Source organism: Streptopelia decaocto (genome assembly GCF_964273445.1).
Source record: "Streptopelia decaocto genome assembly, chromosome: 2".
Taxonomy (NCBI): Eukaryota; Metazoa; Chordata; class Aves; order Columbiformes; family Columbidae; genus Streptopelia; species Streptopelia decaocto.
This window is the reverse complement of record NC_138655.1, coordinates 2,807,862-2,829,732: the sequence shown is the minus strand read 5'-3', so window position 1 is coordinate 2,829,732 and position 21,871 is coordinate 2,807,862.

Genomic DNA, 21,871 nt, shown 5'->3' with positions numbered 1-21,871 from the left:
AAGACAATTAAGTGGTGCAGCAGAATTTGAGAAGAATAAATGCAAAGTACTTCTGCAAAACATCCCTGGCAGAATGGGATTTTGGATGAGACATGGCTGGAGCTAAACAGAAACTAATAAACATGGCCAACTAATAAACATGGCCAAACCAAGCTGATTCTGCTGAGCCATTTGGGATGTCTCTGCACTGAGCACCAGGTTAAGTAGTTTATTTGTTCTGGTGGTGTGCTCTGCAGTAGGTCTGCATGATTATGCAATTGTCCCTGAGGTAGTATAGGGCTTTGCATCACTGCGGCTTTGCTAAGAGCTGGATACAGGAATAGCCTGGCCTCACCGAACATGTGTTGAATCTCCAGTAAAAGGTGTAATGAACCAGAGTTGGTTTTTCATTGGACACAAGGCCTGTGCCTATTACCTAAATTCTCCTTTACTTGCTTAAATTAGCACAGATAGCTGGGATTTTGCTCTGTTTTGTTGAAGCATGCAAATGTAATTTCATTTTACAAGTACTGGAGGTATCTGGAGGATGAAGTACCTTCTAGGCAAGATTTTAATATAGACTACACTAAGTACCCTAAGTGTAACTCACAGTCATTGTTGGCAGAAGTGATGGATCAAGGTGCTTCAGGGGAGCCACTGAGAACCTCAGTAACCCTGACATCTTCCTTTCCTCTTCCTTTCCGGTGCTGAAAGAAATGTTTTGGCCTCTGTTTAAGATGTAGGTAACAATGTGTAACATTTGGAGATGTTTATGGATAATTGCACGTTGGAAATCCAGCCTAGGGGAATTTACACCAAGGTAGGGTGTTGTATACTCTGTTCACCATCCAGCTTCTCGTCTGAAGGTAAGGCAGAAAGTCAGCCTGATGGCTGAATTAACAGTATTATTTCCTCTTGTATACCTGTCCATCTTCATTCCTCATTAATCACAGAGTCATGGAATGGTTTAGGTTGGAAAGGACCTTAGAGATCATCCAGTTCCAGCCCTCCTGCCACGTGCAGGGACAACTTTCCACTAGAACAGGTTGCTCAAAGCCCTGTCCAACCTTGTATTGAACACTTCCAGAGACCTCACCACCCCTCATAGTGAAGAATTTCTTCTTTCTGTTCAAAATCATTAGTCCTTGACCTAACACTACAGGCCCTTTCAAAAAAGTCCTTTTCCAGCTTTCTTGTAGGTCCCCTTTAGGTACTTTAAGGCTCCTATAAGGTCTCCCTTTTTGGGTAGATTGGTCTGACTTTGCCCTGGAATGGGTGGGCATGCTCTTTCATTGTGGGACAGTAGGGTTGGTAGGGATGCTAGAAACATCTGCAGGGTGGCAATTCCTCAAACTGATCTAGCTAGGTCTGCCAGCTCCCTTTTCTCCATCGCTTTTGCTAATGTCTGTTCTGGCAGAGGTAAAAATGCTGTTAACAGCCACTTAAGATACACCATGTTACTGTGCCAACAAACATAAGTCATAAATGTGACGAAAGTCACCTGCCTGGTGACAGTGACCTTGCAGTGATGTGGGAAAGACCTGGATGGTCATAATTCAGTGTCACCACCTTTTTTTTTCTCGGCCTCTCTGGGTTTTAGTGGCAGACAGTGTCTGAGCTGGTTTTCTCACCAGCAGCCTTGTAGGGTGAATTTCCCACTGGACTAATTACTGTGAATTGTGGTGCTGCCATTGTCTCACCATAAATTGTCCTGATAATGAGGCAGGTGAGTGCAGATTCCAAATCTTGGGCTCATGCAGGTTTGTGGAGGGTAAACTCATCAAAGTATTGTGAAACACTGTGAAACTTGTTACAAAGCTGCCACAGAATAAGCACATAATTAAAAACACTTCCCTGGAGAGAATATAGTTTAATCTTCTTCACATAACCCACCACTAGGACAGAAAACACAATAAAACAAGAGACCTAAATCACAGTGAAAACAATGTCATGTTTTGTTGTGTGATTTTCTGGAATTCCTTGTATTAATTTTACACTTGATATTGAACATAAGGTCAATTATTGAGACTTGTAAGCCAAAATTGCTAAGTTGTTTTTCAGCAAACATGACATTTCTGTTATTTATGCAAATCTCTCGGACTTTTGGTTTCCAATATGCTCTGCAGTCTCAAAAGCGCAGCACAGTTTCAGAGAAACAACAGGGGACTAAAAGCATAATATTTTATTGAGGAACACAGGATTTATTAGGCTCAATTAGACTGTGGTCCATTTGTTCCTGTATCTTGCCTCAAGCAATGAGTGAATTTCAGTATTTCAGAGGCAACTGAAATGGTAGTGAAACAGGAGACATGTGACATATTCTTAATGAAATTTGAAAGTTTTCTTACTGACCTAGAACTTGTCTCTTGCTAAATTGAAGCTCCACAGCGAGCTGTGAGTCCTGCAATGAAATTTGGGTCGAGTTTTGACCAATCTCAGGATGAAAATTAAAGCTATATTCAGTCTAAAATGAAGGGACATTTCTCTCTGGCTTCCATGGATGTTATATTAGTAACATTTATTAAACACATGATAGCAGTGTCTTGAGGCACCAGCCTTAGTTAAAACGTCCTTAGTCTCTATACTGTATATAATAAAAAGACAGCTTCTCTTCTGGGTTCTTCTGTCCCATCATATTTTCAACAGAGGAAAAGAGTCAATAAAAATAAACATTATTTTCATCAACTCTTAACTTGTCCTTGTCCTATGCTTTATGACAGAAAGCTTCATCTTCTGGAAGTTTTTCATGACATGATTCTGATCTTGTCTGAGAATCTTGGTTTGGTTCAGAGCAGCACAAGAGCTTCCAGGGGTCAGAACCAGCAGCGAGGACTTGGATAAATACAAGAAATCCCGCTGCAGCTGTAGAGGGGATGCAAGAGATCTCAATGCTGAATCTTTCCTGATAAACTGTTTGTCTATTGCTTTAAACAGCCAAAGGTAACAATAGAGACCACTTTCCTAATTCTTGTTGATCCATGGGACAGTTTTCTACGACACCTGAATTACAATATTACGAGACGTGGCTGAAATTGCAAGCTAGAATAGTAATGATGAGTAAGAAATGGATAGGTTTTCCTTCAGTTTTGATCTCTCTGTGCACAATCATGATGGAACAACAAGCAAAATATTTTCAAGTTTTAATTTTTTAAACCTTTGGAGCTATTTTTGCAGATGTGGAAAGCAAAAAAAAATAATGTCACACTAATTCTGAATCTCTATTCAGCCTTCTGGAGCATTTCAAGACACAGAGAATTTGGACCGTGTACTTTATATGATCTGAGTATCCTTGATTAATGAATACATTCAGTTTCACCAATCTAATATTTTATTCTTTCTAATGTTTTGGAAACAAATTTGGAAATACAAACAAAACTCCCACTGATGAATATGTCTACAGACAGACAACTGAGAAAAACTCTAAATCTCTCTGACTATAAACTTCTGCACCTGGGCTAATCACCCTCAATTTTCTTCATAGATTAGAGAGTCATACCCTAAAAGTGTTTTTTCTATCTTTCCTACTTTAGATATGTACTTGGAGACAGGAGAGTCTCCAGCTCTCCTCTATACATCCATAGGAGATGTTAATGTTTTACAAGTTGTTCTAATTTATAATTCTGCAGCCCTGCCAGTGCTGATGCGATGAATGAAAAGGGAGATAGATCTGAAAAATCATCTGCAGCATCTGAGTCTCAGCTATGTTAGGTTTCATGAGGACTCGTAACTCAGGAGAAAGCTGTACAAAGCAAGAGTAAAGGATCCATGTAGAAACTTACCCTCAGATGAGATCTTCCCTTGACAATGACAGTCTACTGTTGCACTTAGGCACATACTGCTGATTTCTGCCTATAAGGCAAATGACATCAGAGGAGGTTGGAGGATACACCTGAGTTTTGGGGACCGGTGGTCACACATAGATGGTGCCTGGAGCGTGTGACACCATCATAAATTATGTAAACTGTATTTCAGGTTAATTCAGACTATTGCTTGGAAGGGAGTGCTGTGAGTACCTACTTTGGCTTCTTGCCTGCTGAGAAAGGAAATAGGATTTTTCAGTACTAATTTCTGCTTCAAGTCTAATAGTCATGATAATACTAAAGCACAAATTTTAAATAAAAGAAATCCACTATAAAAAAAGCTCTTCTTGATTTAAGAGTTACAGGGTTGGAGAATTCATAGAGCATTAGTTAAGCAGATTCAATAGTTAATAGCAGAGTGTTACAAACGTATTCCTCAATTTCTTCTCTAAATTAGAGCTCTGAAAATAATTGATATTTTGATTCAGTGGGCAAATTAGAAATAAAAAAGAAATAAATTGATAATGAAACAAAACATTTTGGCATGAATGAACTCCTCAATTTGTAAACTAAAACACTGCTATGAAGGTCTGAAAAATGTGAAGTCTAATTATAGTAGCACTGCAACTGTAGTAATAAGGGACTAGACAGCGTGACTGATAAGCAGAAGATAATGGCCTAATAGGCATGATGTGCACAACCCTTCAAAGACTAACAAAAGCCTACATGAGACACCTGTGGGATTGTGCAGAGGACAGGCATACCAAGAAATGTTTGAAAACAGTATTTAGAGGTGAGGAATATCCACTGAAGATGTGGCTCTGCTGGTGATGAAATTTTTCATGCCTGCTTTGTGTGTGGACAAGGTAATTAGCTGGCTGAACTGCACACACCAGGAGATTGCCAGCAGTAGGAAAAAGCGTGATACTAAAAGAGAAACCTAATCCTCTGGATGTGGACTGCTGGGCAGCTGGACACTGCTGCGTGATAGACGGTTATTAACACAAGGTATTTGCTGTCTACTGTGCTGCACCGAATGAGAAAAGTGCTGGACAAATCCAACCTTGGGTCCATGTGTGCATTTAGAAGAGATCTAGGCTTTGGTTGCGACAGATGATTAAAGACAGACTTGGAACAGGCAACCATTCCCAGTAGGTGTAGCAGATCTTGAACAGAGCAGCTAGCTTCCTTCCTTCCTTCCTTCCTTCCTTCCTTCCTTCCTTCCTTCCTTCCTTCCTTCCTTCCTTCCTTCCTTCCTTCCTTCCTTTCTTCCTTTCTTCCTTTTTCTTCCTTCCTTCCTTTTTCTTCCTTCCTTCCTTCCTTCCTTCCTTCCTTCCTTCCTTCCTTCCTTCCTTCCTTCCTTCCTTCCTTCCTTCCTTCCTTCCTTCCTTCCTTCCTTCCTTCCTTCCTTCCTTCCTTCCCTTCTCTCTTCCCTTCTCTCTTCCCTTCTCTCTTTCTTTCTCTCTTTCTTTTCCTTCCTTCCTTCCTTCCTTCCTTCCTTCCTTCCTTCCTTCCTTCCTTCCTTCCTTCCTTCCTTCCTTCCTTCCTTCCTTCCTTCCTTCCTTCCTTTCTTCCTTCCTTCCTTCCTTTTTCTTCCTTCCTTCCTTTTTCTTCCTTCCTTCCTTCCTTCCTTCCTTCCTTCCTTCCTTCCTTCCTTCCTTCCTTCCTTCCTTCCTTCCTTCCTTCCTTCCTTCCTTCCTTCCTTCCTTCCTTCCTTCCCTTCTCTCTTCCCTTCTCTCTTCCCTTCTCTCTTCCCTTCTCTCTTCCCTTCTCTCTTCCTTTCTCTCTTTCTTTCTCTCTTTCTTTTCCTTCCTTCCTTCCTTCCTTCCTTCCTTCCTTCCTTCCTTCCTTCCTTCCTTCCTTCCTTCCTTCCTTCCTTCCTTCCTTCCTTCCTTCCTTCCTTCCTTCCTTCCTTCCTTCCTTCCTTCCTCTTTCTCCCTCTCTTACTACTTTTTTAAAATTAATAATAAACTTAAAATAAAATAAAACTTAAAATAAAACTTAAACTGAGGACCCTGATGAAATTTAACAAGGGAAAGTGAAGAGTCCTGCATCTGGGCAGGAACAACCCCAGGTTCCAGTATAGGTTGGGAAATTACATATTAGAGAGCAGTGTAGGGGAAAGGGACCTGGGGGTCCTGGTGGACAACAGGATGACCATGAGCCAGCACTGTGCCCTTGTGGCCAGGAAGGCCAATGGCATCCTGGGGTGTATTAGAAGGGGGGTGGTTAGTAGATCGAGAGAGGTCCTCCTTCCCCTCTACTCCGCCCTGGTGAGACCACACCTGGAATATTGTGTCCAGTTCTGGGCCCCTCAGTTCAAGAAGGACAGGGAACTGCTGGAGCGGGTCCAGCGTAGGGCAACAAAGATGATTAAGGGAGTGGAGCACCTCCCTTATGAAGAAAGGCTGAGGGAGCTGAGTCTCTTTAGTTTGGAGAAGAGGAGACTGAGGGGTAGCCTTATTAATGTTTATAAATATATAAAGGGTGAGTGCCACGAGGATGGAGCCAGGCTCTTCTCGGTGGCAAACAATGATAGGACAAGGGGTAATGGGATCAGGCTGGAACACAAGAGGTTCCACTTAAATTTGAGAAGAAACTTCTTCTCAGTGAGGGTGACAGAGCACTGGAACAGGCTGCCCAGGGAGGTTGTGGAGTCTCCTTCTCTGGAGACATTCAAAACCCGTCTGGTCATGTTCCTCTGCAACCTCACCTAGGCGTTCCTGCTGCAGCAGGGGGATTGGACTAGATGATCTTTTGAGGTCCCTTCCAATCCCAAACATACTGTGATACTGTGACTTTTGCTTTTTGCAATTTTTCTATAATCTTATTATTTTTTCCAATATCAGTGAGGGTAGATTTACCAGAGGAACTTGTCCTTCATTCTTCTCTCTCTGATTATATCCAGCCTATGTATATTGACCCTTGTATAGTAAAGAACATGAGCACTGGTGACTCCTCTGCTTGTCTCCGCCAACATATGTATTTTGGCTACATCATGCTCTGTAGTTTTAGGAAATGTCAAGCAGGAAAAGTAGTCTATTTTCTTAGAGAATGACACTTTTCTAGTGATAGTTCCAAAAAGTTTCAAAAATATCAAAATATCATCCTTTTGAATATTTTTAACTGATTCATTGGTAACTTCAGCCAAGGGGGAAGAAAAAAAAGATCTTTCTTCTATTCTGAGTCTTTCTGGTTTCTATTTCTTAAGTTGTTATTCCTATCCTTCCCTCATCTGAAGACTTGCACATCAATGCTGGTTACACTACTTTTCCCCTTCTTTTACTCTCTCCTTTTAAAATACAGCCCTTTAGACTCATTTATCTCTTTGTAAGCAGGTAGAAAGCAAGTCAAGAAAAACAATAAATGCAATGAATAGGAAAATGTCCAACAAACACACACAATAACTTTTCAACATGGTCAAACAATTCTATGACCAGGAACTTTGTTGTACTCAGAAGTGACAACTTTAAAACCAAGCTCAGAAATTGAAACATTTCATTTTGTCCCCAGCCATTTCTCTACCTCTGTTGTGAGTGTAATGGATGTCTTTTGGGCAAACAGGCCATGATTGAATGAAGTACCTGTAAAGCAAATAGAGTGAACAGTTGTAACTTAAGCTGAATGGCTAGAGATCCCCAGAAAAGGAAATTAATATCCTGTGCAGAGAGAAAAAGGTAAGCAACACACATTCACTAAAACCTAGTCATGTTTTCCAGATGTGCCAGACTGTGCAAGGATTTGTGCTGCAATAAAAATTGAGACTTTTACATTATAATTAGCAGATAAGGAACATAGCTCTCACTAGCAATCCTCTTGACACCATCCCAGTTATTTCTGACACAGTAATATATTCATGGATTACAAAAATAATTTCAATTACATTCCCATGTAGTGGATGTAGGATCTGTGAGATGACATTGCATTGTTTTATCTGATTTTGGACATACCTGGTTCTGAATGAGGGAGGACAAGGAAGGAAGGTAAGAAGTAATTAGACATGATTAAATTAATAATGAAAACTGAGATCATGTCATTGTTGGAAGATATCTGGTAGGACAAGGAATTAAGAAAACTGGATATTGACTGGTCAGTCCCTTGCTCATTTTGTTAGACTAACTGATCTACCAAGAGTTCCTCATGCCCAAATACAGTGTGGTCCTTCCAGGCAAGTGAGAGTAAAAACCAGTGGATGAATCCAGTGAAGGAACACTTGGAAATAACAATTCTCCTCTGCAGCACAGAGCAAATAAAGGATCTTCAAGGCACCAGGCAGAGGAAGGCGGGCAAGACAGGCTGCATATGGGATTAAACACAGGCAAAGGACAAATCCCAGAAGCAGTAAAACAGCCAAAGTCTTGCAGCCCTTTTGCTCAGGGCAGAGCTATGGAGAACCACTTGACCAGCTATTGAGAGAGGAGCAAATATCTGTGAAGCTCTGTCTATTGCTGGAAAGTGCAATTCCCCAGCAGCATCCCCTCCTTCAGCCCCCCGATTGCTCTGAAAGCAGGAGGAAATATTCTCCCACCTTCCTGGAGCTCAGGTGACACTTTGTTATTCCAGATGACCCTTCTTTCTGAACCCCCTTTTTCCACGATGTGAGCAAACCTGGTTTGATCTCTACTGCTCTTCTTGAGAAGAAATATTTTTGCTTCTAAGAAGGCTCTAGCTGCCTCCAAGGGTTCAGTTTTCTGGTTGTTCCTTGGTATAGTTTGAGAACTGGAATCCTTTCTTCAGTTTTTGTGCAGTTTGATGTATGACCCTGAGGCAACTTCTCCAGCGCTTCGCTGAAACAAAAATTGGAAAAGGCTACTGTGAACTTTTGTGTGTGTGTATGTGTGCACTGGAACATTCAGGGAAAAAGTTTTTGACAAATCCTAAACTGAGAGACTGAACTTTCGATGTTGGGTTACTGGAAATGCCTGCAAGAGAAGGTGGCAATTTTGACTTCATTGCAAGCAGAAGGAAGTCTTTATGAAATAATTGCATTTAAATATGAAAATACTTGCTGTATATCAGAGTGATGTTACAGATGAACATAAGAACAAATGCTCCAGGGAAGACCAAAAGCTCAGTTTACTCCAGCGCATTGTCCCCTGCAGTGAGCAACAACAGATGCTTCAAGAAAAGTGAAAGAGCTGATGCCTCATCTCTCTAACTCTCCCAGCCTCCAGCAATCTGCCCCCTATATACTTTCCAAGCCAGAGATGATGTCTCTTTGAAAGCCTTTGACAAAGTTTTTTGATTGTTTGTTTGCTTGCTTGTTTGTTTTTTATTTCATGGCATTGTGGATTTGCTGGAGGAACAATTGAACCTACATGATGCAGTCTGTCAGATGAAAGCAGTCATTCCCCAGCCATGACTCTTGGGCAAAACATTGCCCATAAAACTTGTGAGCATTAGACAGCCTGTAAATAGAAGAAATGCAGTTGTTTAGACCCATATGGAAAATGATGGGAGTTTGTTACCAATATGTAACAAGCCGAATGAACACTGGCCATGGGGGAAAGATAAGTCCACAAAAATAGCTGATTCTAGTGGCTCTGTTGACTCTCAAAATCTATAAAAATGGCAAACATTTCTTTGGGAGGAAAAAAGGTCTCTGACAGTCCCCATTACCACCCTGAATTTGAAGAGTATACAAGAGACACAAATTACACATTTTTTCAGAGGTGAGACCTAAAGCTATTTGAAACTTGCTGTTTGACTGATTAAAACCAAGTGATTTCAAATTTCTGGTTTTCATCAAACCTGTTTGAGCTCTCTCAGTACACAACCTCTCTAACTGACTGAACAGTGGCACACTATGTTCTGTTTCTACACAATTATTTATATTCTCCTAATGAAACAAAAAAAAAAAATAAAATGAAATGAAACCAGAGAAAGAAAGACGTGGAGCCTGGGCAGCCCAGTAACCTGTTGAAACATGCCAGATGTTTCAAATTTTTCACACTCCTGATGATTGTCCTGATATAGATTGGGCCCAATGTTGTTAATTTTCAACAAGAACATTTTGTTTATTAGGAACATGCAGTGAATTATAAGAAGTCAACTGATAGTGGCTGAGAAATTCCAGCCCTGTGGATGATCTACTTTCATAGCTCAAAAAACTGTGGAGCCTGGTTCAGTATGATCATCCTCCAAGCAACTCCTTGGTCAAGACTGAGAAGTCCCTGAATAAAAATTTGATGCCTACTGGATTTTCAGGACTCAATTTCTTCATGGCTCTCAAATGAGGTCTATAAAGATGGGTTTGTTACTTCATTTAGCCTTAAAATCTGTGGACTGCTGAACTACATGTCTGGCAAATCAGGTGCTGTGGTGAAGTTTTCTGACTGCTGCCATATACCTGCACAATAAAATGTCCATGACCTGTAATGAGATCCTGGGAAAAACAGGTAGGTGCTCTGACTGTGTGGGCCAGTCACCCAAAAAATGTCTGCAATTCATACCAATGAATCTAAGACACAGGTCTACATAAAATGTTATCAACATATGCAACAGTATTTAAAGGCTGTACATAGCCATACACCTTCTCTGGGGGTTTACAAAGATATTGTTAGAAACTACTAGATCATAGAAAAGTAGTTCTTAAACTCTTTCATTATGTTGTTTTATATAGTTATAAACACCAAATTTGTGAGTGTAAATTCAGTCACAGCCTGTGAAAATCATGGTAGAAGGGATGCAGGACACTGCTTAGAAGCCATAGGTTTTGTCAATGTGTATTTCTGCCCTTATTCTCCGCAAAATTCCAAGTAAAGATTACAATGAAATTAGAAGAACAGGAGGAAAAAATCTCCCCCTCCTAATCTCGCCTCCAAACTTGCTGCTTGCAGGACTAAGAAGAAAAGACTCGATCTGCATCCTGCAGGTATTTTTAGAGGACATTCTGCACTGGATAGCCAAGACTAGTTAGGTGTCATGCATTGCCCAGCTTGATGATTATAGAAATTATAACCAGGTTCTGTGCCTCACTCTCAAAGTCTGGATGCAATCAAATATCACTCAGGGATAACTGAAACTCAGGGTGCATCAAACACAGCATAACCAGTCGGTCAAAAGAGGGGATTGTCCTGCTGCATTCATCATTGGTGCTGATCGCCTTGACTATTGTAGATAGTTCTGGGCCCCACAATTTAAGAAGGATGTGAAAGTACCTGAAAGCATCCAGAGGAGGGCAGCAAAGCTGGTGAAGGGGCTGAAAGGCATATCCTAGAGGAGCAGCTGAGGACTTAGGGTTTGTCTAGTTTGGAGAAAAGGAGGCTTATATCTCTCTGCAGCTTCCTGAGGAATGTACATGGAGAGGGAGGTGCCGAACTCTTCTCCCTGGAATCCAGTGGTAGGACATGCGTGATTGGTTCAAAGGTGCATCAGGAGAGGTTCAGACTATATATTAGGAAGCAATTATTTACTGAGAGGGTGGTTAAACACTGAACAGACTTCCTAGAGAGATGGTCAGTGCCTCCAGACTGTCAGTGTTTTGAAGGCATTTAAACAATGCCTATAATAATATGCTTTAACTTTTGGTCAGCCCTGAAGTGGTCAGGCAGTTGGACTAGATGATCATTGTAGGTCCCTTCCAATTGAAAATATTCTATTCTATTCTATTCTATTCTATTCTATTCTATTCTATTCTATTCTATTCTATTCTATTCTATTCTATTCTATTCATGCTACACTATGTTATTCTCAAAGGATCTGTAAGGACTAAAGTATAAAGTCCTGATCATCTCCAGGACACAACAAATAGATAACATACCTTATGATACTAGGGTGGGATTGGCAGTTGTTTGATACATTCATGTAGAAAGTAAAAGCTCTGTTTTACTGGTTGCATGAACTTCTAATCCTGTCCTTGAAATTCATCTTCCTTTTTTTTTGATGATGGTCTGTCTGTAACCACATCCAAGAACAATAAAAATTTGAGGGTGAAATGTAGCAATTTGGTATTCATCCTCCATGGACCACTCTTGGAATATGGAGGACCTTAAAAACAATAAATGTATGTAACCTGGAGACAGAAGAGGAGGAAAAAAACAACTGAAGACAATTAATGCTGACCTCTCTGAGCTGAGATTTGCATAGAAATATCTCCCAAGAGGTTGTGGAAGGAAACCAGCAGTAGAGTATGGGTATAAACCAGTGCAAGTGAGTAGAATTTAGGAAAAAAAAAAAAATTATGCAGATTACGTTTTGAGCTAATCAGTTAGCAAAATGGATATGGAGTTTGTCCAGTTCTGCTGTTGCCTCCTCTCACCACACAGAATGAAATACCAGAAGCCTAGACTAGTGAAATCACAGCACAGATGCTTGTCTGTAGGACAAACTACAAAGAGGTGATGCTCCCTTAAAAACACAACCAGAAAAAAAAAAAAAAAAAAAAAAAAAAGAAGCTCACCTGCTTATCTCACCCAGGAGTTTCAACCATTTTGAGTTCAGCAGTCCACCAGGAAGCATTGATTACAGTAAACTATGTCTCCTGACAAGCTCGTTCAGTTCCAAGTCAAACAGGAATGAGTTTATGAAGCTGTCTGCTCCACTTAGACTGCCCAAAATAGTCCTGCAGGGTTTCTCTGAAGGAAATGAAAGGTCTGCCGTAATAACTAATGCATCTTTCTGACACAGAAGAAATAAAAAGTAGCTCTGGATTTACCATGTGAATTCTACTGAAACCAAGGACTGAATTTGAAGATGCCTAGAAGAAGCCAGCCAGGGAAGTTAGTCTAACCCAATCCATCCATGAGCTGGGGAAATAATACATCCTCCTTATGAAGAGAACATCCACAACCCTTCTTTCTAAGTTGGATGGGATATTGGTAACTTGTAAGACTAAAAACGGATGCTTATGGGAATACCTGAGAGCTTCAGATGCCACCAAGACTGGTGGTTCCCTCCATCTGAGGCTTCATGCCCTGATGCCCTGCAGCCAAACATTATCATAGTGATAGAGCAGCTGAACACATCACCCATTAGGGAAAGATTTCAGAAACCCATGAGGAAACTAGGTACCAAGCTCTCCTTGATTTATATGCCTATTGTCAGTCTCTTTGAGATGAAGGCACTATTTTACGATCAGTATTGGTCCATTCTAGCTAAATGCAACCTCAAGAGCAATGGTCTCTGACTTGCAAAAATACAAAACCAAACCCAAAACCTGAAACAACCTTAAAACCAACTCAAAACAAAAGAAAACAACAACAAAAAATTTGTTTTATTATGGGGGCAGTGGTTTGCTTTCTTTCCTGTGATTGAGGTCTTCTATTTCTTTTCCTCTCATTCATCATCTCCTTTCACCTTTGTTTTCTTTTAATATTCCAGAGAAGGAACAGGTAAATGGTCACACTATAATTGAATAATTCCTTCACAGCTCTCATTCTGACTCAGTTAAGAGAAAAGCTCTAAAATGCTTGTAGGTATTTCAGTCGGCCATGAAATTTCAACCAAATTCCCAAAGGCTGAAAGGAATTGAGTGTGAGGAATAGAGATTTGTAACTCTTATAATTTGATCTGAATATATGAAAGTGATAGTCCTACTTATATTCCCTAATGGTGAAAAGCACTTGGGGACAGAGGTCTCAGCAATACCCCCAAAGACACTTGTATGGTGGCCAGTTTTTGTGTCTGCCCTCTGCAAAAAAGTGTGCTTCACTTGAACGATTTCGCTACCTCAAGAAAGTCTGGCAACAATGAAATTGAGAGAAAAATTCTCAAATGAAATTTGGGTCATAAATCTTTTGCCTGCCTCATCATCCTAGAACAGCCTCTGGAGACCTTTTCCCATCTGCATAAGAAAGTGGCCTTTCAGACAGATACCTTCACAATTCCATCCTTACTACAACAAATACGTTCATATTTGAAGAGCAAATATGCACATGACATGACAAATAAGTTTTGACATACCTTTTCTAAGGAATTTAATCTTTGACTGTAAAGACTGTGGGGTGTCCCTCAGGTCACATGTCAAGAAAAAGAGCTGCTATATTCCTTCCTTTCTGTAGCAATAGGACTAACACTACCACCCCTTCCCTTCTTGAGCTGACATCTCCTTCTCCTTTCCTCATAAGAATATCTCTCTTTCTCACATGACAGTTGACTTAATATAAAAATCACAGTCCTTGGTTTAAACTGGTTGTGTGTGAAGTGATGTGATCATCTGCTTAAACACTTCTCCTGTCAATGCTGGCAACTCCTTGACTGTTTTTTCTTTGCTTTCCCTTCAGATTAAACAGAGTAAGTCATTTGCGTTTTCGTGATGAGCAGCTTCCTACGGTCTGTAAATCTTTATGGCTTGCAATAATTGGACTCAATGATCTTAAGGGTCTTTTCCAACCTAAATAATTCTATAATTAATCATGTCCTACCTGACTGTCTGTGTCTCTCTTCATTTCTCTTCTTCCGAGTCAAACCTAGCCAGCATACCCTTGAAGGTAAAAAAAAATAATACAATACAGTTTGTAGTGTATCTACCAAAGCTGATAAGTATTCTTTATGTCTTCTGATGTTGTAAAATGGTCTCCAAGTTGTAATCAAGTCTTTTAAACTCACATAATTGCTTGGAGAAACTGAGGAAAATGAGAGGTGCTGAAAATATTACAATTGACAAAGGAAACAACTGACAAATGGGCTTTTGCTCTGGTTTTATTATAGAGCAATTACAAGAAGTGGGATCTCCAGTACTGGCTTTAAGCATGATAACAGTGTGACAATTCATATACAGGATTTGACTTGCAAGTGCAATCAAAGGGAGTCTCACCTCAGTGATTTTCTCTGTTCTATCAGTGAGTCCTTGCTCTGCCAACCAAGCAGAAAGAACTCATCTCGCTTTTATTTGGTAAATATTAAACTAAACCACTCAGATATTTTATTTTTGTTATGAAAGACTGGCAAACTGGGAAGCCTCAGCCTGCCTGTCTTTGGATTCTGTTTCCGTATCAGTTGCACATCCCTCACTGTGAACAGTAATATGCCTCCCTCAGCTAGCTGCCATTCAATGTTCCTAGTGTGTACAACATGTGCAAATCAGCATGGTCTGACACAGAGGTCAACAGGCTTCCCTGAGTGACATGTCAGAATGTTTTGCTTTCATAAATTAGAGATGAGGTGAGATGATATGTGCTGGAAAAAATGCAGCAGAGGCCAATGAATGCAAAAAGCTAAGGATGCAGTGAGTCTGCCGTTGGGGAAAACTTGCTTTTTTTGCAAAACAGTGTCTTCTGTTGAGCTTGACAGTCCACAGGAGCTGCTGCAGGGATCTCTTTAGGTGCTGTGGCTGCCAGCACAACATTCATTAATTGTGCTGTAGGTGGAAGTTATGCTTTATGAGGCTCTCTAGGGAGTGGTCTCTGTTCCCCAGAAAAATGATGTTGCCTTATTCATACACGTACTTCCTCTAGTATGGACTCTAGAGGCAGATATTCCTTTTTCTATGGCTGGGCTTCCTCAGCAAATGAACTATTTGCTTTTTTTTCCAAATTTGGGATTCCTGGAAAAAAACAGAGAGCAAACAAGGGTACCCAAAAGTGTAATTTAACACCTAGATCACCACACTGGGATGTAGGTTTTCCCTCTAGGTCTGTGGCATGCATGGCTTTCAGCAAGTCACACCACCTTCTTTGTGCAGCAAAAATGAAAGTAGGACAATACACTGAAAAGGGATTGCTTTCTGTGTTTGTCTACAAGCATACATGCTATATCCTTCTCTAGAGTAATTATTCCAATTCACAGAAATTCTGTCAGTAGAGGTCCAATGATCATGTCGTGGACAATGAGTACGAAAGTGATAGGACACCTACCACGTGAATAAGGACTTCCTTATACACTGAGGTGCAAAAATATCAGCTTCTTCCATCCAGGTCATTTCTGCTTTTTGAAATTTGGAAACAAAAATGTTGGCTTTTTGTTTCTGAATGGCAGACACACAAAGGCAGACCCATTAGTAAAATGCTGGAAGGCAATCCCATTGAGCATAAACTAGAACTTATCAAAGAAGATGATAAAATAATTGAAGCCACACACTAAGAACAAATCAATAAACAAACAAGACCAACCAGAAAGAGCTCACATGTTTGTTTGTTGTTTTGGGGTTTTTTTTTGGTGTTAAGGATGGTTGTATGTAATGCATTTTTCACATTTCTGTGACTAGATTTGAGCAACAGAGAGTAAAAGATGAATGTAGGTTGATTTTGGAGAAGGATTAACACAGTGAATCAATTATTGAAGAATCTCTTATAATAGTAGTGAGTGCTTTATCCATCCTCAGATTTCAGAAGTGCTCAGTGTATATAAGAAAAAACAGCATTTTAAGAAGCTCACAATGGGATTTTAAACTGTGGTGCCCTGGATCTATCACTTAATCTTGCAGTTCAGATCCCTGTTGCATATCTCCATCGAATCCTTGAATAACTTCTGTTAATAAGATAATATTCTCCTATTATATTCTGTGATTCACTTTTTACCCCTGCAAGGAGCATCAGAGAACTGCATTTCTTCTTGTCTTTAACTGGTTTGAACCACACTTCACAGTAAGGTCAGGTACAGCCATCTTATTATCTCTCCTTGGTTCCAGAGTAATTCAGTCTTATACTTCAGTCTGTGTTTAACAACATATCACAGATCAGCTTGGAAATGTAAAACAGGATGTCCTTCTACTATAACAATTATTCTTTTAGCATTAATTGGTAGGGACACTCAAGGTGTTAAACTGGCAGGCAGATCCAATATGAATCTTGATCACAAAGCACAGGAATGTGAAGCTGCTCATTTCTCATAGCATTCAAACTCAACACCACACACACATTAGACTGATGATGTCTACAGTCTACAGAAGATCCACATAAAATCCAGGAGTCAGTGTCTTCAGCAATATGGTGATGGAACATCCAAATATACTAAGATTATACTAGTCTGGCTGTAAGGGCAAAAGAGTGTTAGTTAATTACTTTACAGAGAAATAATCCCATTAAAGAGATTTACAAAATGCTGTTAATGTATTTTATGGTAGAGACAAGAATTTCTACTTCACGCATTCCAGACCCAGGAGGATCATAAAGCTGTCTGTCTTACTTCTTCCAGGAAGTCCTTTTTTTAGCAGTATTTTATGACAGACTTTATTGCCTTACATATGTTCCTTGATATTTACCTGATCTGCTTCTGTATAAGTCAGTGTTCTTCATGGCAATTTTCTTGGGAGAGTCTTTCACTCTACTTTACATTCTTTTTCTCCCCCTGTATTTTCCTGTAAAGAAGATTGCATGACAATCCTCTATTTAGTACTACTCATTCTCCAAAGAAGAACATATTTTGATAAAAAGTGTACCGCACAGATGTTGACAAGCAGATTTCTCAGAATCTATCCTGTGCATGACTGAACACAATTGGCACTCATGCAATGCTATTTGTCTATTCTTACTGATACTGAAATATTTCTTTCTAGTATCAACAGCCTCTCTTCATCAATTCTAACTGTGCCTCTGATCATTTTTAAACTCATTGTGATTAAGCGAGACTCAAATGGAGCTTGAAGGGGCAGCAGCACCATGGTGAACATACGCACTGAAAGTGCTTTAACATACTGATATCTCAGTGTTGCCTGCATTGTATCTGTTGCCAGAAAACCCAGCCCAGACTCTACGTTTATTCATGAGCTTGGCCTGTCCACAGTTGGTTTCTGGTTAGGTAATATTGTGTCTGCTTTCCGTATAAATCACAGAATGTCTTCTTTTCAAGAGAAATCAGGAAAAAAAAAGTAGTAGCATATCAAGAGTAGGAAAGTGAGACCTGGATATGGTTGAAACATCTGTGTCTGGACATCAAAGTCCAGTCTTTGCCATGCCTCTAGACATCACTGTTTTCACATAATTACAGATAATCTTTTCAGGAATAGAAATATGCACAGGTAAACAGGAAATAGTTCTGCAGAGACTTCAGCCAAACCACTGCAAATGTCTATTGGCAGAAACATCCCAAATTCACCTCAGTGAAGACTTTCACTAATATTTGAAGATATTTATTGCTTGCTTGAGTTTCAGACCTGAAGCAAATGAAAGCAAAGATTGAGTATGACATTGCTTTAGCCCTGACAGGTCACTTCAGAAGTGACCGCTCTGTCACATTGAGATTCCTGATGCAGATCCCGCTGAAATCAATGGAGACCTTTCCATCCAATTAACTATAGTTTGTGGCAGACTCAGAGGTCTTTGTTACAGACAGGTCAGCACTTGGCAATAGTGCTAATATACCTGGGCTAGCAGCCAAGGATTCCTGGTTTTGCTGATGTTGTATTGAAACCTTTTCCCTGATATAGTCAATGTATTCCTTGCTCAGTGATTTTCTAAGCCCCAGTGTATGGACAGAACATCTATAATAGTGTGCAGATGCTCCTCTACATTACCACCTAAATTTAAAGGTTCATCTGTATGCCATGGCTTTCACTGGATACATGAGAAGCATGAAAGTTCTTGTGCTTTTTAATGTGGTAGAAATTATGCCAATGGTTCTGGGAGGCTTGTCCACGACAGGATCTTCTTCCACAATGCCTGTGTAGGTTCAAATGGATATGAGTGCCCAAGCAGCTATTAGAAGACTCCGGCATTCGCTGTTAGCAAGCTTTGTTCTCAAACAGAGCTGCATGAACAGCTTCTGTCTGTTTGTTTTCTTCTGTCCAGAAAACTGAGGCTGGTGTCATAGATGACTGCAGTTTGTTTCAAAATCTGTTTAGACCTCAGTCACACCTGATGCCCTCATCTTGTTTCTCTTGATCAGGAGGTGTTTTCCAGGTCACATCTAAAATACAAAGCTCATTAGCCTTGCTCTGATCTGATGTGATCTGAGAGGCGGTGTAGTACTGGATGTTGCATAGCTGTTTTAGTACCTAAAAGGGGCTTATAAGAAAGATGGGGATAAAGTAGTAGTAGTAGTAGTAGTAGTAGTAGTGGTAGTAGTAGTAGTAGTTGTTGTTGTCGTTGTTGTTGCGGTTGTTGTTGTTTTATCACTGGTAGCGATAGGATAAGAAGCAATGACTTATACCTAAAAAGAGTAGATTTAGACTAGATATAAGGAAGAAATTTTTGCAGTGAGGGTGGTAAAACACTGGCCTGTGTTGCCCAGAGAGGTAGTGGATGCCCCATCCCTGGAGACATCCCAGGGCAGGCTGGACAAGGCTCTGAGCAACCTGATCTGGGTGAAGATATCCCTGCTCATGACAGGGGTGGCACTGGTTGAGCTTTGAAGGTCCCTTCCAACCCAAACTTTTATATGATTGTATGATTATGTGTTCTTGAGACATGTAAAGCAACCTTCCCGTCATAGTGTTTTATTTTTACACTGATTCAAAAATGTATTTGCTGTTCTTAAAACTCAGGACAAATTTTGTCTCTGGGAAATCTCTCAGTACTCTTGCGGCCTCGCTACACTGATGAGTTTTATTGAACTCAGAGTAGTTTCACCCTTCTCTGCAACTCTACAGAGCATCTGTAAAAAGAAGATATAGATAAAATGATCAACCGACAAAAGAATCTTTGTTTGGGGTTGACATCAATGACTTGGCTGAGACCAGTTGTTCTCTGGCATGTCCTCCTATCTACCTGAGCAGTCATTTCTTTTGACTCACCTTGGACTTGGGCAATTGAAGTACACCTATATATTAAGTAGCAAGACTCTATCCAGCTATTTCTATTTAAGTATGAGTTCGACTGAATGACCTTAATAGAAAACTGCCAACAAAAGCACAAAAAAGTTTAATTGAATTAAGTCTAAATAATATGATCTTGAAGTTTTAACACACGCTTATCTATTGACATTGTCTCGCAGTTAGAATAAAAGAACAAAGTCCTTGTTCTGCTCTTTTGCAGAGCAGGCAAATTTATAATATACAGCAAAAGGAATCTGAAAGGTAAAGTCTTCATATATTTTATCCAATATTAGAAAGTGAACATTAAAGGTACTGCTACTTATGTGTGGAAACAATCATATTTCAGTGAGTTTGGTGCCCAGCAAGGTAGCAGCACACAGGGCACATGTACTTTATTTCATATATGACAGAGGCAAATGCTGTAATGATGTCCCGTGGGCACATTTTGTTGGTCTCAGCAGAGGTCTGACATACATTTAGCATTTTCTTCCTTTACACAGGAGCGAGAAATAGTTGCAAAGTGATCTGGGATTTTTTTGAAGGCTATGGGAAGTGGAAAACAAGAACAAAAGACACCCTTGAATATTGTAGGAACTGCAAATGTCCTCCTCATTCAGACAGGGCATTACATGATGTATGTATGGTATAGCCTTCCTGAACCATTCCAAGTTTTACATATGTCAACCTTCAATACACTCTTCAACTGCATAGGTCTTTCTAGTCTTTTCCATGAGAGATGTGTGTCCCTGTTTTTACTGCTATATGTTTTTAAGACTTCAGAGAAGTTAAATGAGGGTTGACTGTTCATCATCTCTTCTGGAAGAACTAGGTGAATAAACAAAATGATTTGAAACCAGATTCAAAACAAACAAAATGACATGATTCTTAAAAGAAGCTGTTATTGCGGTTTAATCCCAGGCAGCAGCTCATCCCCACACAGCCACTCACTCACCCTCCATCAGTGGACTGAAGAAGAGGCAAAAGGGCAAAAGCATGAAAACCCTTACCTTAAGATGAAGACACTTTAACAGATAAAGCAAAAGCTGCACACACAAGCAAAGCAAAATAAGAAATTCACTTACCACTTCCCATTAGCAGGCAGAGGTTTAGCCATCTCCAGGAAAGCAGGGTCCCATCGTGTAGCAGTCAATTGGGAAGACGAATCACATTACTTTGAACATCTCCCCTTCCTCCTTCTCCCAGATTTTATTGCTGAGCACGACATCATAAAGGATGGAATATCTCTTTAGCCAGCTGGGGTCAGGTGTCCCAGTGGTGTCACCTCCCACCTCCTTGAGCATCCCCAGACTGGCAGAAAAGGCTTTGACAATCTATAAGCACTGTTCAGCAACAACTAAAATATCAGTGAGTTATCAAAACTGTTTTCATCATAAATCAAAAACATAACAAAATGCAAGCTATTGTGAAGAAAATTAACTCTGTCCCTGCCAAAATTAGTACAGCTGTAGATCTGAAGATTTTCTTCAAGGCATTTTAAGCTTGCAAGATGGCAGTTTGGGTTCAATCCATCCTTTGAGGCTGCATGGGCACTCAGAAAACATTCCTGGTGTAGATTAATAAACAGACAAGCAAAAAAAAGCTCAGGTCTGGAGCTGAAAATGGTTGGAAGATGGAAGAAAAGTGAGTATGTATCAATTCCGCCTGTTCTGTTCCTACCCTTTCTCAGACACCGGGATTTGACAAATGTGACAGGTTACTGTGCTTGGTCTGAACCAAGTCCTCTGCCCTTACGTTCTCATGACTCTAACCCAAGCTCATAGAAACATACTTATTCGAATACTGTTGCTCTGATGAGGTAGCCTTTTTTGATTATTATTTTCAGTAGCAATTGCTGGGGGCTGCTTTTTCTTAATACATGTTTTCCTCCATGACATTGATTTGGAGATAAGGAAATTGGAAATCAAATAATAAAAGTTAACATCAAGGGATTATTACAGTCCTTATAAGGACTTTGGGGAAATTATGCAAACATGGTACTCTGAAAAAGTGTTAAAAATACTTCAGATTATTTTCTCTGGATCATGAGAAGAAATTATATTAGAGGAATAGATAGATATATAATGACATTATAGAGAGATTAATCTTTTTTTTTTTTTTTAATTCCTCATGGAGCTGCTACATTCCCAACTTCTGCTTTTTGCTCTTTCTTTTTCATTTAAGATCTCAGACTTCACTAATAATGGAAAAATTGATCAACTTTTATTAGACAATGGGGATCTCAGCTATCAGAACAGTGTCTGCTTACTCTCTGTCTGTAATTTTGACCCTTAGCTTTGCATGTTTTTTGCCTTCTATCCTTTTCTACAATCAGCTTTCTTTACTTGCCTGTTTTCTCATCCATGGCTCGAGTAGTCATCTGTAACAGCCTCTGATAATACCTGGCTACCAGGCTAAAACCATTTGCAACAGCTGATGGGTGTGATGACAAATTGCAAAGGGC